This window comes from Bos grunniens, chromosome 17, assembly GCF_055505025.1.
Source record: "Bos grunniens cultivar Pamir isolate PY7600 chromosome 17, Bosgru_T2T1.0, whole genome shotgun sequence".
Taxonomy (NCBI): domain Eukaryota; kingdom Metazoa; phylum Chordata; class Mammalia; order Artiodactyla; family Bovidae; genus Bos; species Bos grunniens.
In genome coordinates this window covers 17729538-17750100 of record NC_141181.1, presented here as the reverse complement: position 1 = coordinate 17750100, position 20563 = coordinate 17729538, and the positions used below count along the sequence as shown (strand labels likewise).

The 20563-nt window shown below is 46.2% G+C and overlaps 2 long non-coding RNA genes across 6 annotated transcripts; one reads left to right on the top strand and one right to left on the bottom strand.

Moving 5' to 3' along the window:
- Positions 1-4849: 4849 nt before the first annotated feature.
- LOC147355076 (uncharacterized) lies at positions 4850-6668 on the bottom strand. The gene is made up of 2 exons (XR_015144195.1): positions 6445-6668; positions 4850-6068 (listed from the first exon to the last, which is right to left on the bottom strand). It is a non-coding gene; the product is annotated as an uncharacterized LOC147355076 (long non-coding RNA).
- Positions 6669-6677: 9 nt separating this feature from the next.
- LOC147355075 (uncharacterized) lies at positions 6678-19578 on the top strand. Of its 5 annotated transcripts, none has more exons than XR_015144192.1 (5): positions 6678-7940; positions 8019-8399; positions 9509-9558; positions 9645-11947; positions 19408-19578. It is a non-coding gene; the product is annotated as an uncharacterized LOC147355075 (long non-coding RNA). The 5 variants fall into 5 exon arrangements; XR_015144191.1 differs by having other exon boundaries at positions 9509-11522; positions 11893-11947; XR_015144194.1 differs by lacking the exon at positions 19408-19578 and adding an exon at positions 12057-12867 and having other exon boundaries at positions 9509-11522; positions 11893-11947.
- The last annotated feature ends 985 nt before the right edge of the window (positions 19579-20563 follow it).

Below are 20563 nucleotides of genomic sequence, written 5' to 3'. Positions count from 1 at the left end.
ATAGATCTCCTCCCTCTTGAGCCTCCCTCCCTCCCCCTCCCATCCCCCTCCTCTAGGTCATCACAGAGCACCGAGCTGAGCTCCCTATGCTGTACAGCAGCTCCCCACTAGCTATCTATTTCACACATGGTAGTGTGAGTGTGTGTGTGTGTGTGTGTGTGCGTGCGTGTGCACGTGCACGCACTTAGTTGTGTCAGGCTCTTTGCAACCCATCTGGCTCCACGAAATTGTCCAGGCAAGAATACTGGAGTGGGTTGCCGTTTCCTCCTCCAGGGGATCTTCCCGACCCTGGGATCTCACCCGAATCTCCTGCATCCCCTGCTTTGGCAGGTGGATTCTTTACTACTAGAGCAAACTGGGGAGCCCTTCGTAGTGTATATGTGTCAGTTCTATTCTCCCAATTTGTCCGACCCTCTCCTTCCTCCCCTGTGCCCACATGTCTGTTCTCTATTCCTGCTCTGAAAATAAAAAATCTCTTAGGCTGTTTCTAGTCTAGCCACAAATAAACAGAGGTTTATATGTGTAGAGTGATTTACTATCATTCATTAGTGTATTTTATATTTCGCTAAACTTAGGCAAATTATATAAACACTTTATATATAAGCCCAACATGTCAGATGTCAGGACTCAAAATATGTGTTTAATTAAAAAGATACATCTCTTAAAACCAAAGCCCTAAATACATATTAAATGGTACCGTAATCTGAAGGTAAACGAGACATGCCACCTAACAGATATTGTGACCTACATTCAGTACAGTCTCCATTAAGGAGGCACATGTTAGTGTCAGAAACGTCATTATCCAGTGAGACAATGACACAGACGTCATAAGGACCCATAAAGGAGGACAGAGACGTGGTGATAGTGTAAAACTATTCAGTATGAACCAGAGGAATACAAACAGGTGGCCTGAAAACAAGACTCTGGCAGCTCTAAAACAGAGGCTATAAAGAGGGAGAAGGACCCTCAGGGCCAATCTCTGCTGCTCCAGAGAAGTGGGGGAGAGGTCTGGAGGAAAAACCTGGGGCGGGGGAGGAGGGGAGGAAGCCTGGGTGATAGCAGAAAGGATTCCACTGACTTGGTCACTCCAGCAGTCCCAGATCAGGCCTGGAGGGGCTGGAACTGAGCCTGACCAGACAAGTCTCTGAAAGGACACAGCTATCTACAACAGAGAGACAGCATCCCTGATGCCCCAGGGGCCCCCAAATCCACCAAGGGTAAGCTCATCATTGGGGTTACATGACTGCATTGCATCCATGTCATCCCATTCACCCGCAAGTCCTCTCACAAAGGGACACGTCTGCCATGTTTCCATTAGAATGAAAAGACCAAGTACATTTACCTGGGTTCTGTATTAAAACTCTCTTAAAGTGCTGACCAGGACTTCCCAGGTGGTGTAGGGATAAAGAATCCGCCTGCCAATTCAAGATACATGGGTTCGATCCCTGGGTTGGGAAGATACCAGAAGGAAATGGCAACCTACTCCAGGAGCGTTGCCTGGAAAATGGACCGAGGAGCCTGGCGGGCTGCTGTCCATGGGGTGGCAGAGTTGAATACTACTGAGCGACTGAGCATACACGCACCCAAGCGTTGCTCATTGATAAATCAGACAATCAGTCTGATCAGAGCCTTCTCTTTCCTGCCAAAAGCAAGGAAGTGGGGAAGTGGGTTGACACAGAGCAGCAGAAGGGACAGAGAAGCCAGCCAAGGGACTGTGAGACTCAGAGGCTGGGGAACCCCTGCATTTTTGCTGATTTTGTATTTATACCATAAACCATGCAGGACAAACAAGCTCTATTCATCGAGGTATTTTTGTCCTGTGCAGCTGTGTGGCTTAGCAGGAGCTTTGCTGCCGAGCCATATGACTCATGCCAACACTGGTGCATATGATTTATGGAGACCTAAAGAAAAAGAAAACAGCCAGCTTCATTATGAAGGAGCTTCACTTTCAGGGGATTTGTTCATCCAAGATCAAGGCACCATTTCTTGTTCTCTGAGTGACATAGTGGGGCTGCCTCCACCAGCAAGGAGCTCAAGGACAGCTTCCAGCTCTCCCCTCCCGCCACCCCTGCCCCATCTCCAGCTTAAATGAGGATGTCTGCAGTGTAAGAAGGGCTTCCCTGGTGGCTCAGATGGTAAAGAACCTGACTGCAATGCCGGAGACCTGGGTGTGATCCCTGGGTCAGGAAGATCTCCTGCAGAAAGGAATGGCTACCCCCTCCAGTATTTTTGCCTGAAGAATCCCATGGATAGAGGAGTCTGGCAGGCTTCATGGGGTTGCAAAGAGTTGGACAGAATTGAGCAGTTAACACTTCCACTTTGCACTTTTCTATGTAAGAAGAGGTCAGAGTTGTAGCCCCAAGAACAAGGGTCTTCAGCTGCCACAGGAGGTTCAGTGACTCTGAAAGGGGCCAGAGCATCCTATCAGAGGTGTTACTTAGACCTGGAATTGCTTCTCTCCAGACAATGTCTGCAGCTCAGGACACGCGAGAAGGTTGAAGAGGGACCAAGTTTTATTTGTACCCAGGCTAGCAGCTTCTGTTGGACTGTCTCCCAGCATCCCTGTTCAGGAGAGATATCCTTAACAGAACTCCTTTCCCCAGTCCCATCCATACTCCCCCAACATGGTGGGTCAGAAAAAGAAGGGCTTGTGTGTGTGTTAGTCACTCAGTCATGTCCAACTCTTTGGAATCCTATGGAATGTAGCGATAGGCATTGTAGAGAGTCCATGGGATTCTCCAGGCAAGAATACTGGAGTAGGTAGCCATTCCCTTCTCCAGGGGATCTTTCCGACCCAGGGATCAAACCCAGGTCTCCTGCATTGCAGACAGATTCTTCATTGTCTGAGCCACCAGGGAAGCCACAGGATCTCTTACTCTAAGACATTTCTAACCACTACCCTCTGGAACTTTCCAACTGGAAAGTCGCCGAGCCTTGGCTCTTTTCACTCTCCCTCCCTGATTCAGCTTTCACTTTCGATCAAGGCCATGTCCACATTTACTCCTTGAAAAATGGGAAACATAGGGCCTTTGGTAGCCCAGGTTTGTAACTGTAACAGCTCACAGGTGCTTTGTGACAAAGCAGCTTGGACTCAGAAAGCGACTTTGGTAATATCCTGTTAATCTGCTTCCAGGAATGTGCTTCACCCATCCATACCCTCACCACAATGGAGCAGAAGAAAAGTTCATAAGAATTTGTGAATAATATGGTCAGGAAGCCTGCGCTATGAACGCCTCCATCTTAAATTAAATTGAGAGGGGCTCAGGATAAAGCCTGTATTCATGCTGTCTAACTTGTTCATCAGATGCAAAGGGTGTCCTTTCTATGAAAGATGAGAAGGAAAAGGATTGGGAAATTTTGCAAAAAAGAACTGATAACGGATATTTAGATATTGAAAGGATTTACTAGTTGCCACCAAGGTTCTATTCTAAGGCAGCAAATAAAACAAATAACAGTTGGGGTGGAATTTTTAATTTTCCAGCAAAAGCATTCAATTACATATTCTATCGTTTCCTCTGGCTGTTTTTATTCTGGGGACAGTGCTTCAAGCTGAGCTTTCTTTCGGTTTATTTGTTTACTTTTTGTGTGGTCCAGTCCCTGCCCCCACCAACACACACACAAAGGACCTGAACAATCCTTACAGGTAGTTGCTATAATCTCTCCCCTTAGAGGCTTTGAAGGTGCTTCCAGCTGCATCAAACTGCTTCACTGCCCCCTGCATCTCCCGCCCAACTTCAAAGCCCCACCGCCAGGAACTCGTTCTGTGGTCTACCTTGTAGTTCTAAAGGAGCTATTACTCCCTATTTATTGTGCAAATTTTTATGGAGATGCCCTGGTATCTTTCTTGACTCACAGCTTAGCCTGTAGTAGCTTCTTAGATTGAGGGCAGGAGGACAAGGGGGTGACAGAGGATGAGATGGTTGGACGGCATCACTGACTGAATGGACATGAGTTTGAGCAAGCTCTGGGAGATGGTGAAGGACAGGGAAGCCTGGCGTGCTGCAGTCCATGGGGTCACAAAGAGCTGGACACCACTTAGCGACTAAACAAAAACTATCTTCTCCTACCTAGAATTAGGACTGCCTAGGAAAATTATCTACAGGAATAGGCAAGGGTCAGGACTGCCTGAGACTAATCCTGCTGACCTGAGGTCCTTTCCAGTGTCTACTATGCCACATCCTGCTCAACTATTTGAAAAGGCTCTATCAATCAGTACAGTAGCTGGGGAACTTTCTCTTAGGAACCTAAAGGGAGTTCATTAGTTTTGAGTTAAGTTGTCATTAGTTTTGAGTTAAGTTGTTGTTAAAGAAAAAAAAAGTTTCACTTTGTAAAAATTATTGGTAGAGGACTCTGAAAGGCATAGGAATGCTTAAAATACAAGAGGAAACAGATGCTCTAGGAAAGGTTGTTTGATAGACCTTTCTGCAATGATGGAAGCTTTCCAGGTGGCTAGCCTGGAGAATCCCAGGGACAGCGGGGCCTGGTGGGCTGCCGTCTATGGGGTCGCACAGAGTCGGACACGACTGAAGCGACTTAGCAGCAGCAGCAGCAGAGATAGAGAACCTGCCTGCTAATACAGGAGATGCAGAAGACCTGGTTTCAATCCCTGGGTCCAGAAGATCCTCTGGAGGAGAGCATGGCAACCCACTCCAGTATTCTTGCCTGGAGAATCCCCACGGACAGAGGAGCCTGGCAGGCTGCTGTCCATGGGGTCGCACAGAATCAGACACAACCGAAATGACTTGGCACGCATGCATGTTCTGTAACTCAGTGTTGTCCAATATAGTAGCCTCCAGCCCATGTGGCTGCAGGGCATTCAAAATATTCCTAGAATGACTGAAGAACTAAATTTTCAATTTTCTTTCATTTTAATTAATTTAAATTGTCATCAATGGCTAATGGCTACTGAACTGACTGGCTTGGCTCTAGGAATCAACAGTGTGTGTGTTCACAGAATGTCGAACCTCATGTGAAAGAAAGAGAAGGAAAATGAAGAAAAAATATGGCTTACTTGGATTCTACTAGAAAAATTCTTCCCACCGTTGCTATACGATCTCCACCCAGGCAATAAGGAGTTCCTAGCAATCAGGCCGAAAGAGAACAGTGTCATCATGAGGTTCCATTAATCACTTGGGAGCAAGGCTGCCATGCCCACACACAGGCTGGCACTGCTCTGCCTTCATGCCTCCTGATTGATAGCACTGCCAGCCATCGTGAGCAAGGCAGTGGACAAGGGGGAAAGGTATCAGAATGCCCTTGTCATTCACCAGCCCAAGCCAATCATGGGTTATTGCGTGGAGCTGTGGCTTTTACACATCAAGGGTGTCCAAGAACAGGTAGGACATCCCCCACCCCTTTTAAAGTGACATAAGTCAGGAGCTGTGAGTGGAGAGGGGTGATCCAGAGGCCACAGGGATCTCAAGTGTGTCTGCTGGTCTGCTGTGGGCCTTGGAGTTGTTCCCTGAGCTGGCAAAAACAGAGGATGCTGAGTAGCCGTGCAGATGATGCGGGCAACCTCCTGACGGGACTCAAGGAAGGAAACACAACAGATATGGATGGGAGTGTCTGCGCGTGGGAGGGCAGATCCCTGCTGGTGGGAGGCTGGGGGCTCCAGACAAAGCACCAGGAAGACAGACCCCCACCCCTGTTTACCACCCTCTCCCCTGTGTTCATTTTCCAGCTACATTTTAATTAGGAAACGCTGAAGAAATCTTGGAAAGTATAAAGAACCAGACATTAATACGTTTCTCATTTCTCTCCATCCGGGGTGGGGGAGAAAACCCTAACTTGTTAATTAACGCACATTTCACTTCTGTAAAGTTCATTTTTTCCTTCCCTCCCAATGTCCACATCTGAACAGCAGTGTGTAGCATGCTATGAAATGTTTAGCTGCTGCTGTGGCTGCCTCGAGTCAGGAGAGAAGTGCCTTTTTCATCAAGAATTCTTTTGTTTTTCTCTGTGGCCAGCTGCTACAAAGATGCAGTCAATTTAGATTAAACAGGCTGAGGAGTGCTATTCGATATGTCAGCCAGGCACACTTCTTGAAATCCGGTGTTCAGCAGGTACAGCTTTTGAAAAAGAAAAGAGAGTCAGGAAGCTGCTCCCAGAGGGGCGCAGACTTGGGTTGTGAGTCTGGGAATGAGAGCCGGGGGTCCTCGGAGTGCAGACCTGGGTTTCTCCGGATTCAGCCCTGGGAGCGGTGGGAACAGCTCCCGCCCTTTCTCTCTGCCCGTCTTCACCCTCGTCCTGCTCCTCCTCCCCTTCCCCTGCTGCCGCGAGTTTCTATCTCCATTGTTCCCTGAAGCCCAGCAGCCAGTGTGCAGCCGGGCCCAGCATTGGATCCGCAGCCAGCAACTTCCTCTGAAGCTGCGATGCATAATTACAACCAGCTGCTCCTGCTCCGGGCGGCTGGCCGGCCGGCTCTGCAAACAAGCGTCCTGATACCTGGAGTTCCCCGGGGGCCACAGCCGGCTCCTGGCAGCAGCAAATCCTCCGAAGGCCGTGCCCACGCCCTCGGAAGACGAGCGAGCAGCCCGCGTCCCTCTCGTGGCTCCCAGAGGCCAGCTGCCTCCTCTCTTCTCCATTGAGTCAGAGAGGGTCGTTTCTACTGCTCAGGGGAAGGTGTCTGCTCCGTCGGTCACCCGCTGCTGCCCTCACCCTACCCGTCTGGTGTCACCTCGAAGCAGGATGGTGTGGGACTGGCTGTCCAGGGGTTAAGACTCCTCCCTACTTCCACTGCAGGCGGTGGGGGTTTGATCCCTGGTGGGGGAACTAAGATTCCACAGGCCACATGTGCCCAAAAAATTTTTATTTTTTTTAATTTTAATAAAGCAGGTGGTGTGTCCTAGGTCTGACTCAGGAAGCAGGAGCACCAGGGATCCCGGCTTTCTTTCGGTCAGCATCTCAGCTAAGGCGAACACGGAGAGATGGAGGTGGGAAATTTGCCCTGCTCTCAGGTAGCAGGAGGCAAAGAGACAATTGAGGTTGCTTTAAAAGGATGCCAGTGAAAATCCAAACAAGCCTGACTTAGTCTCTGGAACTAAGGAGAGCAGCAAGTGAGCATGTGAGAGCTGAGGAATCGCCCCGGACCCACCTCAGAGCTGTGGGTTCATTCGGGGACCAGTGATTTTTCAGGCCTGACTACAAGTATGACTCTGATCCAAAATTAGGCTTTGGATGTGTAACGCCAGGCTCCCTGCCCCACCCACCGCCTCTCTCTGCCCTCTGCCGTTTCTTCAGAGCCTGGCTTCCGGCCAGAGCTGGCCCTTCTGGCTCCTGGGGGAAGGGCTGGCCTGGGTGTTCTGTCTTGTTCTGTTTCCAGGCAGGGTTTTAGGATGGGTGAAGGTGCGTGGGCTATTCAGGAAGTAGAAGGGAAATTGATACGCTTGGGAAGGGCATCCAAACCTCAAATCACTCACTTCATCCAGCCAAAGGTGGAGGAGACGGTGCAGGTAGGAGCATGGCGGTGCCACCCTGGACTGCTCATGAGGCTTCTGCCCACTGTGCCTGCCAGCCTGGGCTCCCGCCAGGTCTTCAGCAGTGAGAGCCGAGCCGGGCTGGGCCTGCTGCTCTGTCATGTCCAACGGCAGCCATGGAGGTGGGGAGCAGCTGGGAGTGTGCTGTTGAACAGGAGCTGCTCATTTTACAGGCCGATTTCCCAGGGTTGCTGGCCCTGGCAGGAGTGGTGCAGACGGCTGCATCTTCGAGACCGCTTGTCCTCTCTGACCTTCAGCAGCCAGACCACAGGCAGCAGCGGGGCTGTCGTGTTGGGGTTCACCTTCGCAGCCTTCTTTGTCTCATTGTTTTAAAACCTTAGTAGAACTTTGTTTGCAGAGTGGTACCAGGCAGGGAGTACTTCCTTGGAAGGAATTTTAAAGCAGCCTGGGTTGGCAAAGGGCATGCGAAGAACCAATCACGCTTGAACGTGTGTGCACAGTGGGGTAAGTGCCTCGCCAACTGTGACTTTTCCGTGTGTCTTCAACAGTCTCTGCTAACCTTTGCAATTTAATTCCCCACAGGAAGAAAACAATACCACTTAAAGTGTTCTTTCGATGTTCAACCCAACTTTCCCTTCGGATTCTTGAGCCTGGATACCCTTTAGAAGCACATACAAAGCAAACTCCAGTCTTTGAGAGCATCACGACTCGGCTCTTTCAGCCCGGATGACTGATGCGGCTTGACAGGCTCCTCCACCTAGAGCAGCTGGGAAGTCCCAGGGACTGAGTAATGTGATTTGGGGCAGGTTTTTCTTCGGTGCCTTGCGATGAGGAACCAGCTTAACAAGCAGTCATGTCCGAGTTCTCACTTCACCGCAAACCTTGCTTGAGGACTTCAGAGCTTTAAAGGGCTCTGTTCCCAGAGGAGAAGCAGGAGAAGGCACCTAGAGCCCTGTTCTATCAGTAAGTGGAGAACAAAAGATGTACAAGAACAGGAAGGGAAAATAGTCCTCAGAATGATCAAAGTGAGGTTGAGAGGGACAAGCGCCAGATTTTGAAGACAGGAGACTTATTTTTCTTACTCGGCCCCTAATTATCCATGTGGACTTGACGATCTATTTACTTCTCCTGGCTTAAGTTTTCTCATCTATAAAATGGGGGTGGTGCTACCATCTCACTGCGAATCTATGGTGAGAACAAGCACACTAAGAATGTTAAAAGTAGTGGAAATGCATTTTGTAGTAGTGTGTGTGCTAAGTCGCTTCAGTTGTGTTGGACTCTTTGCAACCCCATAGGCTGTAGCCTGCCAGGTTCCTCTGTCCATGGGATTCTCTGAGCAAAAATACTGGAGTGAGTGTGTTGCCATGCCCTCCTCCAGGGGATCTTCACCCAGGAATCGAACCTATCTCTTATGTCTCCTGCACTGGTAGGCAGGTTCCTTACCACTAGAACCGCCAGTAAACTAGTATAAGTATTAGCAGCCAGGGACTTTCCTGATAGTCCAGTGGTTAAGACTCCACTCTCCCAACGCAGGGGGCCTGAGTTTGATCCCTGGTCAGGCAACTAAATCCTGCATCCCATAACTATCACCCATCATAGTCAAATATATATAAATAAATAAAATTTTAAATTAACAGATTATCTGAACACTGGGAAAAATACTGATAGTATTTGACAGGTATACTGGAATTTATGTAAAAAAGAAAATAAACTCATAAGTTCACAGAAAATTAAAAACATTAGATCTTAGCAGCCATATGTGTATCTTGCATATGCTGAGGCTTATTTGTTTATTATTTAAATGAATATTTAGGTCCTGCCATTGCAGTGGGTTTCATGGGACAACATCCACTGATAAATAAAGAAATACAAGTACTTTTTCAGGTACAAAAACCTCTTTCAATTAAAAAGATATATGGGGTCTGTAACTTTTTGCCCATCCGATGGAGTTTCATTTGACCACATAAAGAGAAGCAGTCTCTCAGGCCCCTTCGAGCATCTCCTGGTACTTTACAAAGATGTTCCTGACACTCTGAGAGCCAGGTATCATGTGTCACTCTTTCCACCAACAGATGGAGAAACTGAAGCATGAAGAGGTAAAGCGAGGTCACCAAGGGAGCAGGTGATGGACTGGCTTCTGGTCTCTTTCTCTAAGCCCTGCTCCACTTTGTCTCTCTCATGAACAGCTATTGATAATTTCATCTCCAGGCCAAACACTGCCAACCAGGACCCACAGTGTGCAAACGGGATCTCCAGCGTCCTGAGCAAAGCCAAGATCTGAGCAGAAAGGGAAGAGAGACAAGGGTTACCACTGGAGGCAGACAGACCACTCACAGTGATGCCCCTGGAACAGGGAAGTGATGGGTGGAAAGCTGCACGTGATCGGCCCATTTGTACTAACAAAGATCATATAAACCTAATGGCAAGACCTCCTAAACATTTATTTAACCACCTATTTTTGACACTATACTTAGAGATTTTTCTTCCTTGGTATCAGAACAGTGCAGAGAAATAGACTAATGACAAAATAATTGAAATTTCATGTGAATGTTCATATGTTGTGATAATGCATGTCATTACATATAAGTCAACCAAATGTTTGACTGAATATTTCTACTTAAGCTTTAAGTTTGTGACCCATTTTCCATTTACATACTGTGTACTCAAATACATACCATATCTCTTTAGGTTTTCTGCCTGGCTCCACCACTCATAAGCTTTGTGACCTTAGGCAAAAGCTCTGAGCCTCAAATTTCTCCTCTGTAAATGGGTAATCAGGCCTATCTCTGATTTTATTTTTTTGCTAATACTAATTGATTTCAGGTTAGTAAAGGTATTGAACACAAGCCCTGGTACAGAAAGAGTGCTTAGTAAATGATATTTCCTTCCTCCCTGTCTTCTAATCTCTTCCTTAAGGTGCTTTAATTGTTGGAAGTACTTTCATGTTTATTCCATACATACAATTCAGTAAGGCAGCTCTGCTGCTGCTGCTGCTAAGTCGCTTCAGTCGTGTCTGACTCTGTGCAACCCCATAGATGGCAGCCCACCAGGCTCCCCCGTCCCTGGGATTCTCCAGGCAAGAACACTGGAGTGGGTTGCCATTTCCTTCTCCAATGCATGAAAGTGAAAAGTGAAAGTGAAGTCACTCAGTCGTGTCCGACTCTAGCGACCCCACGGACTGTAGCCTACCAGGCTCCTCCGTCCATGGGATTTTCCAGGCAAGAGTACTGGAGTGGGGTGCCATTGCCTTCTCAGAAGGCAGCTCAGAGGTATATAATTATCCTTGCCAAATATATGAGAAAACTCTGTCTCAGAGAAGTTAAGTAATGTGCTCAGAGCCACTCAGCAAATTGGCACAAAACTGGAAGCCTGCCACTAGTCCTGTGATTCCTCAGACCTGAGATCTTTCCAGAAGCTTCCATCCATGGCGACCATTGCCTCTACCCAACAGAAGCCCCTCATCTGTCATCTACCCCAAACCAATTTCTATTCTCAGGGGGTAACTTGGCACCCCTTCCCGGGTCTCCCCTGCACTGTAGGCCCCAGCTTCAATCCCATCCTGTCCCTCAGGAATTTCCCTCAGCCTCCACCTGGGGTTGGATATTTAGGGACTCACCCATGCGGCATATAAGTCAGAACGAGTTGGGAGGGAATGTTCTTTTAAATGAAAGAAGTTGCATTTGATACTACCACACACATTATGTTGTTAAATATCTACAGCATGATAAAATCATTCCAAATGTCACCAATCCCTGGGGGACTTATTAATAATTAAGCATTTTTAGTTCACTTAGGAATGCAGATTCCATTTAACAGGAAAATACACACTAAATCTGTCCATTATACTGCAGCTTTCAACAGAATGTGTTCGAGATCTCAGCTGGGTTTCCCCAGGACAGATGACAAAGTTAATGCAGGTCTTTCCTAAAGCAGCACCCTGAATTTGTGTTTATTAGGAGTGTTTATTAGAGTGACTAATAATGGAAGGAAGACGACTTGACAAGTGTTGGGGAGAGCCGAGAGGAGCCTAGAGGAGACTGGATGATCCTGAAGAATGTAGGGCGGAACAGAGACTCAGGGTGTGAGGTAGAGTAAATTATTTGTCCCTGCAGTGATTTTTAAGGTGTTTAAAGGCTGAAATAGGGAAAGAAGGCCTTGTTCTATATGTTTCACTTAATGAGAAGGCCGCTTACATTTTTATTTAGCTAACTCCAAAAAGATATATGGCCCTGGACACACACACACACACACACACACACACACACACGCTTTTCTTTTAAAAGCAGTTTTCTTTATTTGCTTTGTTTTGTTCAAAATGATATCTGATGCTCTTTTCTTCATCTCTGTTTCCTGGGCAAAGTCAGAATACTGAATATTTTGAAAGAAAGAAAGGGATGCCAGCAGACAGATTGCCAATCTCCTCCATGTCTTTCAGACATGTACTGTTTTCTTCTAGGCCCACCGAAGAAGATTCCTTTTGAAGATGATCAAGGAGACAAAGGGAGAGAGAGGTGAGCCCTGGGGAAATCCATGATCTTTGGGTCCTGTTATTTAACCTCTCTCTCTGTAGGCCCCCTCTCCTACCAATAGAAGTTTTCATGATCTCAAAATCCCTTCTAGCCATGAGGTACCAGAAATCTAGGCTTGAAGCAGGGAGAAGGTTTCTTCTCAATGGTGGCTGAAGAATTTTGCAAGCTTTTAGCAGAAAATGACCGTGGATAAATTCTTCCACTTCCCTGTTTCCTGAACTGAAACTCTACGCAAATCAGGCCACTTCTTCCCTCCCTCACTTAAAGCACCTGCCAACCTCATAAAAGAGCCATAAATTTGGTCACAAGGGTCCCAACAAAGGCCAAGGATCCTCTCCTAACAAGGGAGGTCAGTGGGACAGGCTATCGCCAGGAAGCAGAAACTGCAGGGAAGACGGTTCTGGTGTCCTGTAATCAGCCTGGATGCAGAGGAGTCTGCAAAGCTGCCAAGCAGCAGGACTTAACGTGGAAAGCGGACTTGGTTGGCTTTATAGTCTCTTCGCTTTCATCCTGATGTTATTAGAGGTCAAGGTCCAGCTAGTACGGCCTCCAGGGGACTTCTGGTCTGAGAAAGTTGTTTGTGTGTGTGGAAGAATCGCTCTGAGTGGCTCTAAAACCAGTACTTCCTGTTGTTAGACACAGGTTCCAGGCAAGTGGACCGGTGGGGCAGAGATTCCCACCCTCCTCTCAGGAAAGAATCGACGTGGCTAGAGAGGAATGTGAGAAGAAATGGGGGGAGGGGAGAGCAACGAAAGCTATTTATCTCGCAGCAGCCTTGGGAGAGGAGTAGAGGAGGAGGGGCCGAGTTTCAAAACAACTTGCGGACTTAAGAGACTATAACAATGGCGGAGGCAAGATGATTTAAAGTCAGATAGATTAATAATAAACTTGATTATCCTGAATGGTTTTCTTTAGCCGCTGGTTTTCCTATTCAGAACTTCAGTGTTTTTTCTTGCTAATAACTAGCTGGTTCCAGCTGACCACTGTGTGTATTCTATATTTCGCCATTTTTAGAAGCAGGGGGTGAGGTTTCTCACTTTCCTTCACACACAGACACACACACACACACACACACCATCATCCTGCTCTGAAATGAGTTCTCTCTCTTTTGGCCACATTGTTTTGGTCACACCTCGAGGCATATTGAACTTCCCCGACCAGGGATGGAACTCATGCCCCGCTGTATTGGAAGTACATAATCTTAACCACTAGATGACCAGAGAAGTCCAACCACCATGAGCCCGATACTCTGAGGAATTACTGTGCTCTGTCTCTTTAAAAAAAAAATCTAGAAAATTCTTTGGGAACTGTCAAGGCTCATCAGTCAGAATTATGCTTATAACCAAGTGGGATCCTATCACCTATGGTTCACAAGTAGTTGCTTCAGATAGACACTGAGAAATCATATCCAATAAGGCATGGCCTTGATCTTTAGCAGATTAAAAATTATGTTTCTGTGTGTGTGTGTGTGTGTGTGTGTGTGTGTTTTGGGGGAAGGGGTTGTTTTCTTCTTTAGCTGCTGTTATTTCTTATACTTTGGGCTCCTGGTAAAGAAAAGCATCTTGGAGATTTCTAGGGTTCTAACCGTGATCATAGATTTTCCAACCTTGTAGGAGTAGAGTCCAACCAATTCACTGCACAGATGATTAAACTGTGGACCAGAGAAGTAAACCAGAATAAGTGTGGTCACCCAGCTGGTTAACCACAGAGCCAGAGAAGGAACTTGGGCTTCTAGACTCCTTGTTCCGTGCTCTTTCTACTCAGGTGGATTCTAGGAGATCTGTTTTGCAGAACTTCCTTTCCACTTTGTACTCAGCCGGAGACAAGAAATCATATTATGGGTGTATGTACCCAAAGTCCTTATCAGTCAAACATTCCCCAGCACTTCACTTTCACCCCCACTGTTGGAAGGCATATATCTGCATAAGGATATAGCAGGAACACATACAGGCACACAACAACTGTTCTTTTTTACAACCTTTTTCTTTGCTCCAAGGTTAATTTCTCTTTGTCCTCAATTTCCTTTTTACCCCTGTCTATTCACTTATATGAGTTCGTATGCTAACACTTAAATACACCACCTTTAAATCTGGGAGACACTAAACACAGCTAACTACAATCCGTAGCCCCAAGAAAGTAATCTAAGTTTGTGTGCTATTTCTTACTTTTGCCCCGTGGTGATCATGTGATGGGTGGGAGCTTTAAAGTCATGCCAGTATCAACTCTCCTTCTGAATATGAGCTTAAGTGACTTGCCCAAGAATAGCAGGCAGAGTTGGAAGGGGACTGTCCCCACAGACCCACTGACTGTTCTTTTTTCTATGATGCCACACCACCAACCTGCCGACATTAGGTTTTATATCCTTGTCCAAGCCTGGGAGAGATAGATACTAATGGAAACAAGATGGACATGACATGAGCCCAGACAGGGTATGGAAGGACATGATGAGGACTGAAGAACCCAGCCTGTGCTGCTCAATACACTAGTCACCAGCCTTGTGTGGAATGTTAATGCAAATTAATTACAAGTAAATAGAATTAGAAGTTTAGTTCTTTACGTCTTCACCTTTCAAACAATAGCCACAAGTGGCTTGTGGCTATGACATTGGGCATACTGGGATATGGAGCATTGCTCTCATCATGGAAACCTCTATGGCACAGCTCTGCTCGGCCAGACGCTAGGCATCAGGGTTTAATAGGAGTAACTATCATTTGCTGAGCCCCAGCAGCATACAGGGGCTTCCCTGGTGGCTCAGATGGTAAAGAATCCACCTGCAATGCAGGAGACCTGGGCTCAATCCCTGGGTCGGGAAGATCCCTTGGAGAAGGGAATGGCAAACCACTCCGGTATTCTTGCCTGGAGAATCCCTTGGACAGAGGAGCCTGGGGGGCTATAGCCCAGAGGATTGCAGAGAGTCGGACATGACTGAGCGACTAAGCACACACGCAGCACACCCAGCAGCATACAGACCTTATTGTTGGTGTTTTATGACTATTCTCATTCATCATCATATAACCTAATGAATTAGTATTATTTGCATTTGACAGAGGAAGGAACTGATATTAAAATTTTTAATAATTTGACCTTTAGGTTTACTCGTAAATGGCAGAAACATGAACACAGACTTGTTAATAACAGACTATACTGTGAGCTCTAGTTTCCTGGGAGGAGCCATAAAGATTGATAATAAAACTAACATTTACTAAGCACAGACTATATGCCAGGCACTGTTCTAACAGTTAACACATACAATTTCATTGAATCCTCTATAAGGTAGGCATGCTCATTATTCCCATAAAGAAATGAATTTAGAGAGGTTAGGAAACTGTCCTAATGGCAAGCAGCTAGTAAATGATGAACAGGGAATTTAAACTCAAGAAGTCTGAGTTGAGAAGCTGGGTGCCAAATCACCACACCATACTGATAAGCAAGTGGCTGCTGCTTCTGTGTCATATAGAAGGCAAGGACCAAGCTGCAGCTTACAAGTCCAGTCCTGGTTCACAGGGCTGGTGGCTCTTTCCAGATGGGCTATGATGAAGCCAGCTGTCATCTGCCTCTGCTCAGAAGGCTTGGCTCCCCTTCTTACTTCTGGCCTGCAAGCTTCTATGCCAAGCTGCCACGGCTAGAAGTCATCACGAAAGTCATGCTCAAGCAAGTCTTGAAAACAGGCCTTTGTCCTCCTCCTTGGAGGTGTCCCACCTCAGCTCAATATGGGGCAATTTCAAAAACATCCTGTTGACATTCCTGTTGGACATTTGGTTGGCCCAACTGACATCCTTTCAGTCCTGGCATACTGGCTGAACTTCAGACATGGTGGTGAATCTGTCTTACCCTTTAAATTAAAGTTCTACCAGATGATCTCAATGATCCTCAGGGTTCAGGACATCAACCCTGAATCTGTCTTACCCTTTAAATTAAAGTTCTACCAGATGATCTCGACAATCCTCAGGGTTCAGGACATCAACCCTGAATACTCACTGGAAGGACTAATGCTGAAGCTGAAGCTCCAATACTTTGACCACCTGATGTGAAGAGCCAACTCACTGGAAAAGACCCTGATGCTGGGAAAGATTGAAGGCAAGAGGAGAAGGGGACGACAGAGAATGTGATGCTTGGTTACATCATTGACTCCATGGACATGAGTTTGACCGAACTCTGGGAGATGGCGAAGGACAGGGAAGCCTGGCATTCTGTGGTCCATGGGGTCGCAAAGAGTCAGACACGACTTAGCAGCTGAACAAGAGACGATCCTCATGAGCTGACTCAAGAAGTTGGCTGTGATATTTATGGTACTCGTCTGTAGATTTTTATTTACTCTGGTCTAGAATCAGGAGTATGTACTTGTACATATGAGTACAAGTACAAACTCCATCTACCAGCCTCATCAAGATATCCTAATTGATTTTTGCTTAATTTTCCTATTGCCTTGATACTTTCAGAGCATTACCACTGAGAAGAAAAATTCAATGGAGGGTGTTTCTTTTGTATTTCAGAGGTGAACTTCCTTTGACTACTAACAGGATTCTCATTGCATGGGTTAGCATTCAATCGTGGTCAACTTTTTGACTTCTCACACCCTTAACAGTGTTATAACTTGCAAGATGGTCCAAAATCTTTTGGAGGCTGTTTCAAGTAGCGTGGCTTCAGTCACTCAGTTGCTCAGCTGCATCCAACTCTTTGAGACCCCATGCATTGTAGCCCGCCAGGCTCCTCTGTCCATGGAATTTCCCAGGCAAGAATATTGGAGTGGGTTGCTATTTCCTACTCCAGTGGCTCTTCCCTACCCAGGGATGGAATCCGTATCTCTTGTGTCTCCTGCATTGGCAGGCAGGTTCTTTATCAGTAGAGCTACCAGGGAAGCCCCAGTGTGGCTTAGCAGTCACCAGATGCTGTGCTATGCTTAGTTGCTCAGCCGTATCTGACTCTTTGCAACCCCATGGACTGTAGCCTGCCAGGCTGCTCTGTCCATGGGACTCTCCAGGCAAAAATACTGGAGTGGGTTGCCATGCCCTCCTCCAGGGGATCTTCCCAACCCAGGGATCAAACCCAGGTCTCCCACATTTCGGGTGGATTCTTTACCATCTGTGCCACCAGGGAAACCCAAGAACACTGGGGTGGGTAGCTGATCCCTTCTCCAGGGGAACTTCCTGACCCAGAAATAGAACCAGGGTCTCTTGCATTGCAGGCAGATTCTTTACCAACTGAGCTACCAGGGAAGCCCAGTTACCATATAACAGCTCATAAATGGCTTTAACAGAGAATGGCCTGTGGGTTGTGAAGTTGGAAGTGCCTCCCTGAGACTTTGAAACGTAGGTTTCTTAATGTACTTTGGAACAAATAAATTCTCAAGCCAGTCTCACACTGTCAGTGGTGTGAAGTGGCTGTGGGGAATACCAATATATAAATGGTGGAATCTTCAGGGAATCCCACTGAGATTTTTTAGTCAAGTCAATAACAGATCTTGTGTAAGTCAACTCCTATTATCAAAGACTTTTGTAAAACTGGTGGATACACTGCACTTCCTCTACGTGATATGCCACAAATACCACAGGAAAGTCACTCCCACCTCACGCTGAAGCCCAAACTCATGGTTGTCTTTCAAGAGTACAGCTGACCTTATTGTGCAACCACTGGTTTGCAAGGATATTGACATGAATTGTGCTGCAATAGAAAACTGTTGGAAGTTTGTGAGAGCTGTCTTAACATTCTCATAGATTTTTCTTCTCAAAAAGGGTAATGAACCTAGAGTCCTGCTGTGTGTTCTCGGCACTCTACATAACAAAGATAAGTAAATACAGCTATCTAAGTAACTTCTTCTATTTCTCTTTTTCCCCCCCCCACTAAGATTAGCCCCCAACACAATACCCTTTGTGCTCTCAGGGTCCTGAGCTATCTCTCTGGCTGCACTGGTCTTTAATTTACTGCATGCAGGATCTAGTTCCCTGACTAGGGATCGAACCCTGGTCCCCCGACACTGGAAACACGGAGTCAACCCTTGGACCACCAGGGAAGTCCCACGTCTTCTGTTTCAACCCAAAATTTTCTTCAGGTGCAGACCCATGATCATAATTCATGACTCCAGCTTCCTGGAGCTGGAATCCAGGGAACAAATTCATATTTTTAACCTAATCTGGCATGGATGCTTCAAGAGGTAGAACATTCCTTCTCGTGGGGACACTCAAGCACAGGACGACTGGCTATTGAGACTATTGTGAAGGGGGTTTAAGAACTGGCCCAGTGGCCACACTAAATTACCCAGTCAAACCCAGACAAGTTAGGCTTTAGCATGTTCTCTAATCTACAAAGTTCTGTATTCACAATGTTCCTCTCTTTGAACACATCACACTTTCTTCTTCTTAGGGTCATTGCCCACCTGGTATTTTTTCCCTGGAATGTCAACACATGGCTGTTGACACAAAGTTGACCATTTTCTTTTTTTTATTGTTAACATGTTGATATAAATACTTTCTTCTTAGGCCATTTCTGTAGGTAGACTATGTTATTCTTATTTCTGAATCCATTTAATTTTCTACCCAAATGTATGCAGCATGTGGGCCTATCTACAGTTGTTTGTGGGTTGGTTGTCTGTAGACTGTAAGAGGAAATACACTTCTGGTTTAGTCATTAATGTTACAACTGTACACAGCACATAACAGGCATTTATATAACTGTCGAATGAATGAATGAATAGTAAAAGCAGATTAAAGTCATTTACAGAATCTAAGCTGCAGAACTTTTGAGCTGGAAGACATGTTCAGAGACTATCTATGCCATTGTTTACCACTAAAGTATAAATAGCCTCAATTTCTTGTTTTCTGCAAGGTTGATGCTATGAAAATTCCCAAGCACTCTATAGTTATCTTTGATTGGGTTGCACACTGGAACTTGTGTCCTGTACCATCAGAAATCCAGCAAAAGAAAAAACAAAGTTTTCTCTTTTGCTTGTTTGTTAAACAATACCCTGGGCTTGCATACATCTGGATAGTCTATTGGTTTCTTTACAGATGGTTTGGAATCGCCTGATCATCCTTCACCGTCTTTCTTGTCTCCAGCTAGTCTGAATGCAGAGGGTGTATCCTGGAGGTCTTTCTCTGGCTCCGTGGGTGGACAGTGACCCAGCTGCTCTGATTCGTGGTGTCCATGGCAAACTCTCCAGGTGGGGGTTGGTCACACTAAGTTTAATAGGACCAAGGCACCAATGACCAGATGCATTAGGAACAGAGAGGCAGGGAAGCAGGGTCCTGAAAATAGAAATCACGTCAAAAAACAGATGACGAGTTGATAATGCCTTGAGGCCTTTGTTCAGGAACACTCTGGTACTATAAAGGGAAAGACGACAGTGCCATATTCTTCTGTGAAGTGCGCGTCGGTTTTTCTTCAAGAGTTTTTCCCAAAGAAGGCCTTGTGGGTTGTGGCTAACTCCATTTTCCCTTTTTATCTAGATTTGTGTTTCAACGCAAAATGTTATTCTTCTGCCAAGGATTGCTGTATCATCACATTAACAATAAGATAAACAAACGACAAAAATTCACTGAGAACAATAAGCGGTGGTAATTGCATATTCTTGTCCCAGGTATTTCCTTTTTGTTCTCAATTAAAAAGCAGTCCCAGCAGTTGTGTATGCTGTATCATTTGTTCACCTTAAATAAATACTTTTGAATCTAAAAATATAAGCAGAAATAAAACTTTCTGAAAAAAATAAAAAAGCTGATACTCAGAATCACATCAAAAATGAGAAATGGATTTTTAGGGGATCAGGATGGTTTTCAAGCCGCTGAGGTTTCCTGACAAGCCAGCTCTGTTTACAGTTCTAGATCCATGAAGATCTCAGCCCTAGACATATAGCTGAATGGTGCAGACGCCCAGGAGAATATTTGAGATCTGCTTAGACTTCACAGAACTATGGGTTGACTACACTCATTGGCAGATATTTTAGGAAAGAACAGGATTTGAATTAGCATTCGGTCAGCTCACAACTCTGGTATACTAGTGCATTTTAATTCACCCTGCTTGAATTTAACACATGATTCTCAACTGTGACTAGCAGTGCACACATCTGAGACCCCTACTAGAGGTGGTGCACATGTGTGAATTCGCCATGTTTAGGGGCATGGGCTCAGCCACATACTTCTCTCTCTCTCTCTCTACCAATGGAAATGACCAGGGAAACTTCAGGAAGAGGCAAAGTGGCTGACCACTTTAGCTTCCACACCTGATCCATGCAGCAGCTGGGCTCTGAGCCCTTCAGGACAGGGTAACCTGTCTCCTCCCACCTGACCTATGGGCTTTTAAGCAGCCGGCTCTAGCAAGGAGAGAGAAAGCTCTCACACGGCCTCCTTTGCTGTGCTCACACTTCCCACACGACATGCTGAAACCAGCGTGTCAGGACAGACACACTCATAATAAGACCAGAAAGCAGTGACAGTGCCGGCAATTTTATACCTGGGCCAAGTGCCAGAACTGGCTCTGGGGCGGAGGTGGGTGGACGGCAGGAATGCCCTGCTCGCAACCCTTTGCAAAAACAAAGGTTAGGGCTACTATTAACTTAGTGCTGCTGGCAGACTCTGGCTTAAGGTGTTTTTTTTCCCCCAGTACCTT